Here is a 15,399-nt window from a genome sequence, read left to right on the forward strand (position 1 = left end):
CATTGCTTTTTCCTGATTCTATACTACTTAAATGACAACTCTAGGGAAAAACTAAATGATATTTGCTACTGCTGTATTTCCCAGACTGCGTTTTAGTGGACACTTAGTAGAAAGGAACAATCTGATATCCATAGCAGAGATATTGCACAGCATTCTGACTCTGGAGAATAATTCACTGAATGCCAAACCAGAGAAAATGTGAAATCTTTGGAGAGCCACACTTAGGTAGTAACAATTATGTACCTGAAAGAAATTGCACCGCTGTCCAAGATAAGTTAAGTTCAAAGTGAACAACCAGCCTCTTTCTGTCCAGATTTTCCCATTTATGTGGAACAAAATACAAATTTTAAAAGTAACTAGACTTGCCTACAGTATAAAAAAAGATGTAACAAAATATACCAACATAGTGCCTTACAAAATTGAAATCAAATAATGGATGCTACCATTTACATAAATTCTGTTATTAAAAAAAAAGTCAGAAAATAATTGACCCTGAGAACTTTAAGAGATAGTAAGGTATGAAATGATACTATGGACAGTGAATGAGAATTATTTTTAATTCTGTATCCTAAACAGCCCTTTAAAGATGAGCAAATAAAGCCATCTCTAGCTCCAAAAACTTATATTAAACTCATGGGGAGTTTTCCCTGTTTCTCAACTCACCATACAAAATTCTGTCTCTCAGTGATTAACTAGCCAATGGTGTTGTTTTTCCTTAAAGTAAAATAGTTACCTATTATATCATCCTTATATCAAAATTCAAACGGTCGCCTTTGTTACCGTTTTGTTAGACTACACTGGAGTCATTTAGCTTTAATTTGACCATTAGAGCAAAAGTCACAGATCCCTTTTGTGCTAGGGATGTCCAATAGACACTTAGTAGTTATTTTACAATATTGGTGACTTTCCTACTCCCATCATACATAGTTGACACTTAGAGATTTTCCATGTGTGATTTTAATAAAATGACCAAAATCTCATGCTGGATGGCTATTCCATATTGAGAAGAGAACTACAGTGAGGCACGCATGACCTCACCATTCTGTTCCATAAACTAAAGATATCAGATGCAAATCTTTCAAAAACTCAACCTGAAAATGATATAAAAGGAATATTAGATTAAATTACGCTTCAGAGGAGCAGTGGAATCACTCTACCACAGATGAGCATATACTGGTCATAACACACTGTGTCTCTCGAATACCCCTGTGTCCCAAGGTACGAAAAGCCTGCACAAAACACATCTTTATAGCAAAGTCACTATAGTTAACCACACCTCAATGCCACACAATCATTCTAGTTTACCTGCCTATTGGACTTCCTTTACCCTTTACTGTAAAATCAGCAATTCTCTCTTTTTTTTCTATGGTGCAGAGCAATGACAACTGAGGGGAAAGAGGGAACAGGAATATTTTCTGGCAATGCTAAAAAACATGCTGAGGGACTAGTGAAAAAAAGCTTTCACATTCACAGCTTTTTTATATTCCCTTGGCCATCAATCTCTTTGCAACAGAAATTTTGTTTGTAGGAATGTTGCAGAGATGAGAATTTCAGGGTGGAAGATGCAAATTGCTTAATAAAGAAACAAAATGCAATTCCTGACAATACAGAATTTGATTAAGATGGAAGTGGCAGGAGTTTAGAATGTTAATAAACTATGTATCCCCAATATATTTTTTTAAATTATTAGTAACATTTTTTAAATATTTGGGAACAATTTGCAAACAGAACATGGCCATAATAGGTAAATAAGCTGTTCAAAGAAATATTTCAACAAGTTCTAAAAATACAACATTTAGTTAAAACAGAAGGTCATTTTTGGAACTTGCTGGACACCAAGTAGAATGAAAAAGGCATTAAGAGGACCCAGATTCTTCTCTGTCTCTAACACTGGTGTAATTGAGGTGTAAGGGAGTGGAGAATCAAGCTGTGGATCCATTTGGAATGCTAAGACTTGAAGGAGAATCCTATACAATTAATGTGGCATTGCTCAGAAGTATTTGGAAGAAACTGGAAAGACAAATACTCTTTAAAGAGTTTATGTACTAAACCTGGAAGATCCAAAGATGTTCAAAGTGCAGAAGAGGAAACCTAACAAAGGGTTAAATAATCCTCAAGAGTAAATCTGACTGAAAGCATCTGCAATTGCAAAGAGGGCATTCAAAATTTGCATAAACTGGCACATCATCTGAACATTTTGGTATGGCATAATAAACAAAGGACATTCTCCCCTCAGATATGCAACTTAGATTAAGCTCAAAGGAACTGCACATAATCATGAAAGGAAAGACTATTAGCTCTATGTAACCTGCAAAACCTGGAAGATACAAAGGAAGAGGAAAGATTAATGGTTCTAAGGTAATTTCAGCCTTCTGCTAAATATTTTTGTTAAATCATTTAGTAACAGGCTTGTTTTAACCAACTATACTCAGTTCTTTTGCATTATTTTAAAAGTGAAATCTTACTTTTACTGTGTAGCCTTCAGAGTGTCTTTATTTTCCCTGCACTTCAATTAAAAAATTTAATAACAAAAACATAGAACCACTTAATATTTCTGTTGTATTCTTTGTCACAAGAATGTTTTATTGGTATCTGATTTCTAAATGATGGCAGACTTTAAGAACTCTAGTAGCATCATATACTATTTATTTAGTACCCATATTTTCCCTTTGTCCTTTCCATATAGCTTCTAGCTTTCACAGTGTAAGTAACCTGAACTCAAGAGTAATCTATGTATATTTTAGAAATGTCTGTCAGTCTGACTGTGAGTCTATTTGTTCAAGAACTTCTCCTAAAAGGTAAGAGCTAGGACTACCAAAGTTGGCATACCACTTCCTCTTATCCTAACTTAAAGCAAGGTCAGGGTTTGGCTGTATCAAGAAAATGGGAAGTGCTGGAAGTGGAACTGTTTTCCATAACATGAAAATGGAGGGGGCAGAGAGAGGAGTGATGCCAAAGGGAGGGGCAGAGAGAGGAGGGATGTGATACTGAGAGTGGCAGTTGGAGGCAGCTGCACTATCAAGAGAGTGGCCAGCAGGGCTGGGGCTCCACCATCTTGCCTGCCACCAGACCAGGTAAATAGCCCGCCTGCTCTAAATCCTTTGCCCTATCCTCTGGCCCTTGACCTCGGTGTCAGAGTAGCGGAGAGAGAAAAGGTCCCTGGCAGGCAGAGGGAGACAAAAGGCCCCTGGCAGGTGAGGGGATGACTGAGAGGGAGAAAAGGCCCCACTGGCCAGGAGGGGAAAGAAAGCCCTGTCAGATAGGACCACCACCCTGAGCTGCTCCTCACACTCCAGTCTTCTCTCTCTCACACACACACACCTACCACTCCCAGCATCCTGCCCTGCACCTCCTTCACATCCTCAAGGCTCTGCACTCGTTCCTGCACCACTACCACCCCACGCACACACCAGCAGCCTTCTGCCCTGAAGGTCTGGGAAATCATAGAATCATAGAATACTAGGACTGGAAGGGACCTCGGGAGATCATCGTGTCCAGTCCCCTGCCCTCATGGCAGGACCCAGTACCGTCTAGACCTAATAGACATTTATCTAACCTACTCTTAAATATCTCCACAGATGGAGATTCCACAACCTCCAATTTATTCCAGTGTTTAACCACACTGGCAGTTAGGAACTTTTTCCTAATGTCCAACCTAAACCTCCCTTACTGAAGTTTAAGCCCATTGCTTCATGTTCTATCCTCAGAAGCCAGGAAGAACAAGTTTTATCCCTCCTCCTTGTGACACCCTTTTAGATACCTGAAAACCGCTATCATGTCCCTTCTCAGTCTTCTCTTTTCCAAACTAAACAAACCCAATTCTTTCAGTCTTCCTTCATAGGTTATGTTCTCTAGACCTTTAATCATTCTTGTTGCTCTTTTCTGGACCCTCTCCAATTTCTCCACATCTTTCTTGAAATGTGGTGCCCAGAACTGGACACAATACTCTAACTGAGGCCTAATCAGCACAGAGTAGAGCGGAAGAATGACTTATTGTTTCTTGCTCATAACACACCTGTTGATGCATCCTAGAATCATGTTTGCTTTTTTGTAACAGCATCACACTGTTGACTCATATTTAGCTTGTGGTCCACTGTAACCCCTAAATCCCTTTCTGCGGTTCTCCTTCCTAGACAGTTGCTTCCCATTCTGTATGTGTGAAACTGATTGTTCCTTCCTAAGTGGAGAACTTTGCATTTGTCTTTATTAAACTTCATCCTGTTTACCTCAGACTATTTCTCCAATTTGTCCAGATCATTTTGAATGATGACCCTAGCCTCCAAAGCAGTTGCAACCCCTCCCAGCTTGGTATCATCTGCAAACTTATTAAGTGTACTCTCTATGCCAATATCTAAATTGTTGATGAAGTTATTGGACAAAACCGGTCCCAAAACAATGCTGGGTAGGTCTTCTAGTTCTTGCATAAATAAAGTCTGCAGAATTGGGCCTATGGGATATATTAAGAAACACCATCCTTCTAGGGAAATGTGCATCTGCTGTGTTAATAGTGCACTGTTCAAAATAAAAAGGATTATCCAGAAACAGATTATTATGAACCACCCCATTCTTAATATAATTGTAAGGTTATTATAGAATTTCAGGGTCCGATCAAATCAGTGTATCTCCATTCAGTAAAGCTATGCTGATTTGCCACAGTTGAGGGTATGATTTTATGATAGGATCTTAATTTTATTTTTGAGTAAAACTGTATTATAGAAACTATATTATAGAAACACAAGAAAGCATTAAACAGGTTTGTACCTTACTGCAGAGATCCAAAAAGCTCAAGGATAACTTTCATGTAACACCAAAACATGACAGTGTGGATTCTAAACACCTCCAAATTGAGAAAAATTATGATTTGCACAAGCTAGTTTCGAGTTACTTTTTTAAAGATGAAATTATTGGTATTTTATATTACAAAATACAAATATAGACAGAAAGAAAAATGAGACAAGATATCTAATATATTACATAGCAGAGCTGCAAAATATAAGGTAAATTGTAAAAAAAAACTTCCAATTTTTTCATTACAGATCACTTTTCTATTGACCATGGGTGTTTTTTGTTTGTCTAGTTTTGCTTCATTTTATGAAACTTCTGTAAACAACCCTAATAAAAATTGCTTTCAGTAAAACATGATAGCAAATGACAAAGCACATGGGTCTCCCAGAGAGGAATAGACTTTTTGGAGGGGAAAAATGGGGAAGCAGTGAAAAAAATTAAAAAGAGATTCTAATGGATGAGATCTGAACTCTTCAAGGAGGAGGAGCAGATGAAACCAGGACAAACAAGAGCATAGGTTAGTTGAGGTTCTTGGAACTGAGACATCTAATCAAAAAAGCAAACTGAACACTGAACCTTTGTGTTTCAAAATCACTTTAGGTATCCCATTTTGTGTGCATTTTACCTTTCTAGCTCAGAAAGAAAAACTTTAAAAAAAGTAAAAACCCCAAACACCCTTTTAATGGAAAGTAAATGGCATACTTTAAAGTCTCACTAAATCAAAATTCTTTTGTTGTTTGATTAGGAATGCGTTTGAGAGTCTGAACACTTTCTTTCAAACATGTTTGCTTATTTCCCCTCCTCTCCACATTGTCTGTCTCTGATGCCTGGATTTTGGAGCACTCTTTTTACTCCTTAAACAGCTGCTGTCAAGGACTACAATAAAAAGGAGAACTATAATAGGCAGAGTATTCTACTGAGTCTTTTTCTTTATATACATAACCATTATATCTTCTGACAGCCCTTATGATTAATACTGTCATTTTAAGTCAATGAAATTGATCCTGTCATCACCTTTGAAAAATGAAGACAACCAGAAAAAAAAGTTCATTTCTAGGGTTTACAAAGGAGATGTAGAAATTTAACAATGGGTCAAATGTGGATGTCAAGCAAAAAGTAAATTCATTCTTGGTATGTTGTTTACCACAGACCTCTGTCAACTATGCCTAATTACATAACAAAATACCTTGCACTTTATCACAGTCTAAATCTATAGTTCCTAACACACATTGGTCAGTAACATTCTTCAACAACATGGAGAGTATTTGCACACAGTTCGCAGTGAACCATATGTTGTTAGTCATTTGTCATCCCTAGTTTAAAGCCTCAAATTCTTCTGCTCCTATACAGAACTAGTGGAATTATCAGGCCATGTCAATTACCAGGAAATGACACAGAACAACCTTCAAACTGAACAATTTTATTAAACATGAAAATATTTGTAATTAAAAGTAACAGGGAACCACACACTGCATCTTTCCCAAATTTTTCTTTCCTTCTCTCAGGCTACATCTAGACTGCTGCTTTTTCTCGGAATAAGCTACACAAATTGCACACCACAATTTGCATACCTTTTTCCATCTACACCGGACCAAATTTTGGAAAAATCTCCTCTTTCAGAAGAGCCTTTCTTCCTCCTGGAATGAGGAAGACAGAGCTTCAGAAAGAGTGCGTCCGCTCTTCCACAAAAAATGTTGGAAGAGCAGACGCGTTTCCTGTACGCAGCGGAGTTTTTGGTATCCCAGAAAAACTCCATAGTCTAGACATAGCTCAGTGTTTTTTCATCTTTCTCACAGTACATAAATGTCCAGAGGAAGTATATCTTCTTTGGCTTTAGTCACTGGGTGCTTTTTTCAGTAACAACGTGTGTCTTCTTTCGATTTTCTTTTGCTGCATGAGTGAAACATTCTTTTTGAAAAATTGCATTTTTGACTGAATTGATAGCCCAAGCCTTTAATTCTAATGTTTCAGTACACGAGCTTCTGGCTATTATAGATGTGTATTGAGTTTCATAGACTTTTGGTTGTGATAATTTAGGTTTAGATTGCAGATAATGTTAGAGCATTAGACAATATATAGTCTGACAGCAGTCATAAAAAAGGCATTTGTTACAGCATTGTTTCGTGTTAGTAAATGGTGTGTCCACAAATGTTTGCAAAACATAAAAAATGCCAATATTTTAATGATGCAATAAGATTGAATCAAATAAAAAAGCCCATATCGCTGTGACAAGAAAATTTATTCCAGAACAAAGGCAGTAGAATTTAAATTAAAAGTTTTATGGAAAAGAATAGCATGCTTAGAGAAAGAGAGAGAGAGAGAGAGAAAGAGCAAGAGAGAGAGAAAGAGAGAGAAGAAGAAGAATGCTATTCTTTTCCATAGATATAAAAATATATCTCTAACTATAAGTGTGTGTGAGTGTGTGTGTGCTACATTGATTATATATAGTACATGGCATCATTAGTATATATTATTTCAATCATTTCCAGATGGCTTAAGATTTTATTTTGACTTTGCAGTTATAAATGTTATTTGGGTAGGTTTCATTGAGGGAAAGGGATAGAAGGAATGATTACCTGAGTAATAGAACTATATACCAAAGTAATAAATATTTGGCATCATATAGATGAAATGCAAATCCAAAGTCCTGAACACTTAACAGTAATTAAAAAATCTATGGTATCACAAGAATCGGGTGATCATTTGAATCTGAGCACTACTTAAATGGCCCTTATTACCATAGTATGGGGAAGTGAGGCTCACAATTGCTAATGTATCTTAGCCCTCACAACATCTTTTTTTGTGTTATTCTCAGTTTTTACAGGTGGGAAACTGAAGCCCGGAGTATATCACGTTTCATAATTTCATAGACTTTAATGCTAAAAAGGACCAAAGTCATCTCCTTTGACTTCATGTAGCACTGGTCTTTACATGTCACTCTAATCTCCCTATATGGAACCCTATGACTTTAGTTAAACTAAAGCATCTCAGTCGTCAGAAGAGTAATCTGTGTGTCACAGGGAAAGCACAGGAGGAACTGGAGTACCACTAATCTCTGAGGTTCCTGCAATGGCAGGGAATTGATTAGCTGTGATATAGACAGCAGGCAAGCCACACTCCATGCTGCAGAGGAAGAAAAAAACTTCAAGATCCTGGTCAACCTGACCTGGGGGAAGTAACTTCCTGACCAGGTGAGGAACTAAAGCAAGAGGTTATATTATAATAATTGTCTTAATGCAGAGCTGTGTTGTGAATGCTGGGGACAATGCAGGCCATTTTCTTTTCCCTGTGGTCCATGAAATAAAGGAATGAACAGGGAGATTCATAAATTCACAGATCCCAAGATCAGAAGAAACCATGACAACTATCCAGCCCAACTGCCTATCCACACAGACCATAGAATTTCTCATAGAAGCTGAATTGAAACATCTCTTTAGATTTAGTATGCTATCTAATCTCATTTTAAAGACTCCAAACAATGGTGGATCTACCACCAACCCTGGTAATTTGTTCCAATATTGAATTACCTTCACTGCAAGGAGATTCCATCTTATCTGAATTTATCTAACTTCAACTTTCAGCCACTTGGATCTTGTTATGTCTGTATCAGCATGACTGAAAAGCTCCTCACTATAGGATATATTTTACATGTGTAAATTCCTATATACCACAATCAAGTCACCTCTCAATCCTTGATTCCATAAGCTAAATAAGGTGAGCTCCTTAATTATCAATTTTATTAAAGCTTGTTTTCCAGCCTCTGTATCATGCTGTGCCCTTCTTTGAATTCATTCTGGTATTCCCACTTCTCATTATTAAATGACTGATGAGTTTTCAGGAGTATTTGCAAATTCTGTACTGGATAAAGTTAGTCCAGTATCTATTTTAGTTTTTCTACATAAGCCCTGTGACCTGACACCCTAGAAAGTAAGTAGGTCACTATTGGTACCTGTTGGTGAAGAGCATCCAGAGTTGCTTCAGGGCTCCATGTAAACAGAGGATCCACATAGACAGAGGTTCCATGGGGGAGGGAACTGTCTGACGGCATCTGTAGATGTGCAGAGAGACGACTAAAAAAGGTCAGTTCTCATTTGCCTTGTTTTTTGGAGCTTTATTGTCAAAAATCAATTACATTTTAAGTGTTTGAGTAATAAAAAGTTGTCCTCACTGCTGGGTAACTGAAGGCCAAGAGAACTGTACCACATGTACCTGGATTACCTTGCCCGATGCCTCCATTTTCCACACCTGGGTTGTGGAGCTGGGAGCAAAGGAGCTAGACTTCAGCTGGGAGTGCATCCCAGGTAGTAAGAACTCTGGCTGAGGGTCCTGTACACCATAGATCCCCCTCAAGGTCTGTGAACAAACTGGGGCCTTTAGGCTTAAGCCGAATGGAGAAATAGAGGCACATGCCTTAAAGTAAGTGACAATGGTACAGGTAGTTTTACTAATATCCGCCATACATCTACTTCTGTAAAACTGCATTTACACAAGTTGGTTCTCAAACCAAGAAACACCACTTTAGTGTTCCCTCAATAAAAAACAAAGGGTGAGTATGTGCTTCCAAAACTTAAAATATGAGCAGCTTTATGTTCTTCTCCAATTGCACAGCAACTTTCTTTCCCTCTCCACTTTGAGGAGCCAGCTGTGTGTTAACAGGCGCGTTGTGTAGAAATAAGATTTTAATCAGTAAGAAATGTGAACTTCAACCAGCAGAATGTACAAACTTTTGCATGCTTCGAAGGGGAGACCTGTGGAATAACTGAGTAACAGGCACTATCTAGAGTGAAATTTGTTCTGAGTCTGATTGTGTTGGCATCTGTAAGAGAGAAAGAGATCTTTAAGCATCAAAATCATACTTTAAATGTTATTTTTGTTTTCAAAAGACTCCCTAAAGACTGAAAACAGATAGCACAGGAAGATGGATCAAGCAATAAAATATCCACAAATCTAACTGTCAGCCAGAATACTGACCCTCTGATATTTTAAATTATTCAAGGTCAGTCATTCTCAAAATACCACTTTTCAAAGGTATGTTTTCTCCCCTTTTATTTTAATTAAGCTAGCAGGTGAACTTTTGTGCCTGGAACATACCTTCAGAAGTTAAAAAAAAAACAGAAGAAAGTGCCAGAGATCTGTGTCTAGAGAATGGGTTTCTATGTACTTTAAAACCTGCACTAAGGACCACATCCAATGGGCTACTCCCAGTCTTACACAACCACCTTAAAGTATCCCCAAAGTTACAATTTTGTTCAACTTTCAGTTAAAAGCCAGCACTTATAAGCAGCCCATTTTTACTCAACCATTTGGCTGTTGCCTGAGACATGCTTCAGTTGATACCTCAGAAAAATAAGCATGCTTGTAGGGTGAGTGTTCATTAAGTTTCCGTACCTCTAATGAAAATTAGAGACTTGCAAATGTCTCATCTAGTATTTTTTTCATATTGAGAAATTAAACCACATTTAAAGTGCTATAGTCTGATGGTGTGTATTTTGGCTAAGAAATAGGAAATAGACTGTTCCAAATACAGTCAATGGCAAAACTCCCTCTTACTTCACTGACAGTAAGATTGGACCCAATAGTGTTGTCATAGCAGATTCTTTTGCCATTTTGTAGGTTTAAATGTGTGTTTAGAATAGTCAGCTGGGCAAAAGCTCTTACTTTTTAAAACAGCTTTTTCCCATCTTTTTTATTTTAATTCTGAGAGAGGATTGAGAAATGTGTACACAAAAAGCAAGTTAATGACACAAAAGTGATGTACACAATATCAATAGCACTCCAGAATGCTAGTTTTAAGAGTCATCAATAGCCAAATACTGCAAATATCCCACCTATTCTAAATTAAGATATCAAAACTTCTTTAAGAAAGGCAAATCCATCTGCAAAATGGTAGCTGGTAAGATTGTTTCAGAAACACCAACAATATCACAATTACAGCTAGATAAAGAGGCACAGCAAACACACTCCCATAGTCTCAGAAAGATCTGAGCTTACAAAGATTAAGGAAGGAAAACTCTGGGAAATGCAGTTGAAGAAATATCCTTAAAGATTATTCTACTTCACATCAGTTGTGGAAAAATCAATAGAAAACTACACATGAACAAGTTCTGTGTGAAAAAATCCTTATAAAAATAACCTGGAGCAAATGCAAGCAAGTTTGAAAACCAGCCCCATGATGTTGGTTGTCATTAAAATGCTACCAGCAGTGGATTTAAGTCCTGAGCTCAGCTGACTTTCAGAAGCATTCTACAGAGGGCGGGCTGGAATGGAACATGTCAGTTTCTATTAGGTGGTGAGAAAATGCAAGGCACGCATGATATTGTTCAGGTTAACCCAAGTGATCATATCTCATATGACAGAAAATGACATCACCTCCTGAACCTTATTTCAGTATCAATGGAGAAAATAAAAATGCTGCTGCTTTTGCTGTATCTTTCTGTTTTAGGTGTTCAGGAGTGGTAGCCTGGAGTTGGAATTCTTACTACACCTTGGCTTCTCCCCAAATCAGATACAGTGCATACCTACAAAGGAAAAAATGAACAATTATGTTTTTTCTATGAGTTATCTCTTATGTTATGTTTTTAAATATTTTAATAATATTGTGCTGGTATATATTTGACAAATCTCATTGAAATACGCTCTCTTGTGGCTGAATATGACTAGCACAGTTTTGTTAATAATAATCCAAATTATTGTAAAATCTTGGAGCCAGGGACTATCAGTCGGTTGATATTTGTATAGTGCCTAGCACATTGGAGCCTCTAAGTTAATTGGCCTCTGCAGTGAGGCAGAGTGGAGAGCAAGAGACCATTTCACTCCTCCTGGTAGCAGAGCTAAATCCAACTCGGCTCCCTGATGCTTAGTTGGGGCTGGAGCACTGGAGGGAGTAGACAACATATCCAGATAGCTGGGATCTCAACAGCATCCCAAACTAGGCCCTAAGTGGATCTGCACCCTGTGGCTGGAGGAAACAAATGAGTTCCCAGAGAAGGTGACAGGACTCATCAGACAAATGCCCTAAGGAGCTGTGGAGCTGTGCCAGCAGCTGAGTATCCTAAGGAGACAGAAGACCTTTGGATTGCAGAGACCTACAAGTAGACTGCGGTAGCAGGTCGCCCAGGGGAACCAGACTCTGGTCCTGTTTTGCTGATGGAGTGTGAGTCAGTGTCTTGTGGTGGTATTCCCCACTGAGCCAGGGTGGAACACTCTACCCATTGCTAGGGATTTTGGCTGGCATGCAGTAGAGTCAGCTGGGCCCCATATACCTATCCCTATTATGCGCCTTAGGCCCTAGAGGGCTGTGTTCATTTACTGACCTACCAAGCCAGGATGCCAGACCCCAGATTGCTTTGTCTGCTGTGCTTGCTCTGCCCCTGCCTAAAGGGCCCAGAGCTGATAGATTGTGAGCTTCCCCGCCCAGGGAGCCAAAACTCCATTATAGACTGTTAAGTACTGTTGTTCCCAACCAGAAGGTGCTGGGCTATAGACCGTTTGTATTCTAAAATTTCCAGAGGGCTGGAATTTCTCCTACAAACTTGACTTGCAGTCTGCCTGTAAGTGAGTCAGAATGGCCTCCCTCCCCTACTTGAGGGTGAGGGACCACTACAGCCTCCTAACACTACTGCAATATTAGTAATAACTTATATTACTAATAAATTATCCCTTCAAATTTTACTCATTTGAAATCCCTATTCATCTCAATGAAATTTTGGATGAGTAAACACTTCAGGATTTGAGTCATAGCTTATTAATCTGCGAGTGTATTTTTTAAGATTTATGGCCAAAATAATTCCAGATAAGTGATCACATCTTACAGTACTATTACTGGATGAAGAAGATCCAAGGATAAGCCATTTTTCATCCTACAATACAACTTGATCATATATTGTTTAGGATAGGGATGGGAAAACACTTAGTAAGAAGATTTATTCATTGCAAGTCTGTTTTCCATTGGCTAGCAACTATGATTCTATGTCACATGATCTCATGTTTCCTGGCAATGTTTGAATCTAGTACTTTGCATGGACTTGCAAAGAACATGATGAGTATGAATATGGATGGCAGCTTGATGGACCTGAAAGATCCTTCTCCAAGTTCTCCAAGACTATTTCTTCAACTGTTTTTCAGTCAATCTCAGGAGAGTTTTGTTTTTCAGCATGAAGCCCATTAATATTATTTTTCGTTGCAAATGTTAATAATGTCAGGGTTCTGATTTTTTTAAAAGTCAGAATTACAACTACATGAGCAAAAATGCCTGTGCATTTTGTGATTCATTTGTGTTCAATTACTACAAACATAAATCAAGTTTATGTGCATGTGAATGACCATAAAAAAATTAGGCATATATATGTGTATGCAAATACTGGCATTCTGAAAAAAATCAGACTTTGAAGATGTGTGGTAATTTAAGATCTTCCAAAAGTGCAATCACATACAAATTACAAGGTAGAGTAGGCTTCCTGTGAAATCCTGGGCAAGTCACTTTAGTCCTGCAAACAAAAGCTTAACTGTATGCATGCAGGTAGCCCCAATGAAATTAATAGTGTTCCTCTTTTGCATAAAGTTAAGTGCATTTCCTAGTATTTGCAGAATTGAGGACTTAGTTTCTCTGTGCTTCTTTTAAAGTGGCATAAAATAATAATCCTCTACATCACAGGACTGTTAAAAGGGTGTATTTATTGTTTGTGAGGTAAAAATATACGATGGTGAAGTTCACTCTAGACCAGTGGTTTTCCAACTATGGGTCGTGACACAGTACTGGGTCATAGATTATCAGGCACAGGAACTCATTGCTGCAGGATGATCAGGTGACTAGTGATGGTGTAAACGCAAACTACCTCCCTGGCCTGGCACCACAAACTGTGCTGCAGCCCAGAAGCAGACAGCAGCAGGCTGAATTTCTACATGGTGGCAGTGGGAGATAATGTGGGTTCTGTGCACTGACCCTTATCTGAGCACTAACTCGGAACTCCCATGGGCTGGAATTTACTGCTGGCTGCTTCTGGGATGCAGCATGGTCAGCGGTGCCAGGACAGGCAGGAAGCCTGCCTTAGCACCTTCTGCTGACTGGGAGCTGCTCGATGTAAGCCCCTCCTGCACCAGCTCTAACCCCCCCACCCCAAAGCTGGAGCTCCCTCCTATACCCCAAATCTCTCATCCTCAGCCCCACCCCGGAGCCCATAATCTAGTCAAATTATGTTGGGTCATGGGCATCAACAATTTTCTTCAACGGGGTCATGAGAAAAAAAGTTTGAAAACCACTGCTCTAGGCAAACTGATACCGCCTCTCCCTGCCAATGAAAACAGGCCAGAGATACTTGGACTTACCTTCAAACACTTCACATTGAAGAAAAGCTGTTACTTTGGACCCTAGAATTGTTGTACATCTTCTGGCCTTTTAGGGATTTCTCCAGGGCCTCTTTCACAATTCTTTGGATGAGGACTGACTGCAAACCACCCTCATCCCATTGTAACAATGAAAAGAGAATAGGCATGATGGGGACAGTAGGAAAGAGAAGATGAAGATGGAAATCACTGACTATTTGGCTGAAAAATTATAGCCCCTTTAACCCACCAAGAACAAAACATATTCTTGAGAATGGGGCAAAGACAAAAGCTAAGACATTTGGACTGCATTAACTGTTCAGTGGGAGGGAATTTAAAACAAAAGGTCTCTTGCCAAAGACTGCATGTTTGGCTGCTTTTTAAAAACCTATGGTTGTCATAAAGCTTAATGTTATGATGTTTTCAATTAGTTTAAAAGCTTTTTTTATTGTTCATTTTTATTATAATTTAGTTATTTTGTAACTTTTATTGGAATAAGTCTAGATTTATTTAAAGGGTTTTGAAAAAAAGTACTATACGCACTTTTTTCAAGTAATATAAATAATGTATGAAATTGTCTTGGTGTATATGGTTTAAGTTTTGAAAGTCTATTTATAATTTCATTGAATAATATTCATTGAACACTCATTATTCATATAGGACCTGTTCTTGCAAAATGTGAGTTTTATCTGACTTCAGTGGGAATTGAGGACACTCAGAAGCTGCAGGATTTAGTCTCTGACTGTGATGCAAAAAATTGAAATACTTAAAATTTGAATGGATTTCTGTGCATGTCAGATTTTATATGGGGATTTCTCTCATCTCTTTTTAGGATTTTGGGTAGTTTACTGTAGACTATTCAAGTTGTGTTAACTTTCTTATATAATCATTTCATTTTCAGATTTGCATTTCTATTTTGTTTTAACACTAGGTTTTGTATATTTCATTCATTTTCTATTTAATTTATGGTTTTAAAATTCTGATAAACAACTAGAACAGCAAGAATGTAGTACCATTATGCTTGGGTAACACAAATCACACACTCTATAACAGTGGTTGTGAACCAGCATAGAAGTCTTCCTGGTGGTACATCAAAACTTTGCCTAGTTTTACAATTGGCTACATAAAAAGCAATAGCAAAGTCAATACAAAATACATTTTGATACAGACAAAATGAGAAAGTAAGCACTTTTTCAGTTATAGTGTGATGTGACATTTTTGTATTTTTATGCCTGATTTTAGAAAGAAAGAAAGAAAGAAAGAAAGAAAGAAAGAAAGAAAGAAAGAAAGAAA

General features: G+C 38.0%; 1 long non-coding RNA gene across 1 annotated transcript; it reads right to left on the bottom strand.

Annotated features, from left to right (window-relative positions):
• Positions 1–6,247: 6,247 nt before the first annotated feature.
• Positions 6,248–14,918, bottom strand: LOC142827611 (uncharacterized). The gene is made up of 3 exons (XR_012902305.1): positions 14,110–14,918; positions 8,735–11,303; positions 6,248–6,675 (listed from the first exon to the last, which is right to left on the bottom strand). It is a non-coding gene; the product is annotated as an uncharacterized LOC142827611 (long non-coding RNA).
• Between the last annotated feature and the right edge of the window lie 481 nt (positions 14,919–15,399).

The sequence above is a fragment of the Pelodiscus sinensis genome, chromosome 3 (genome assembly GCF_049634645.1).
Source record: "Pelodiscus sinensis isolate JC-2024 chromosome 3, ASM4963464v1, whole genome shotgun sequence".
NCBI classification, from domain to species: Eukaryota; Metazoa; Chordata; order Testudines; family Trionychidae; genus Pelodiscus; species Pelodiscus sinensis.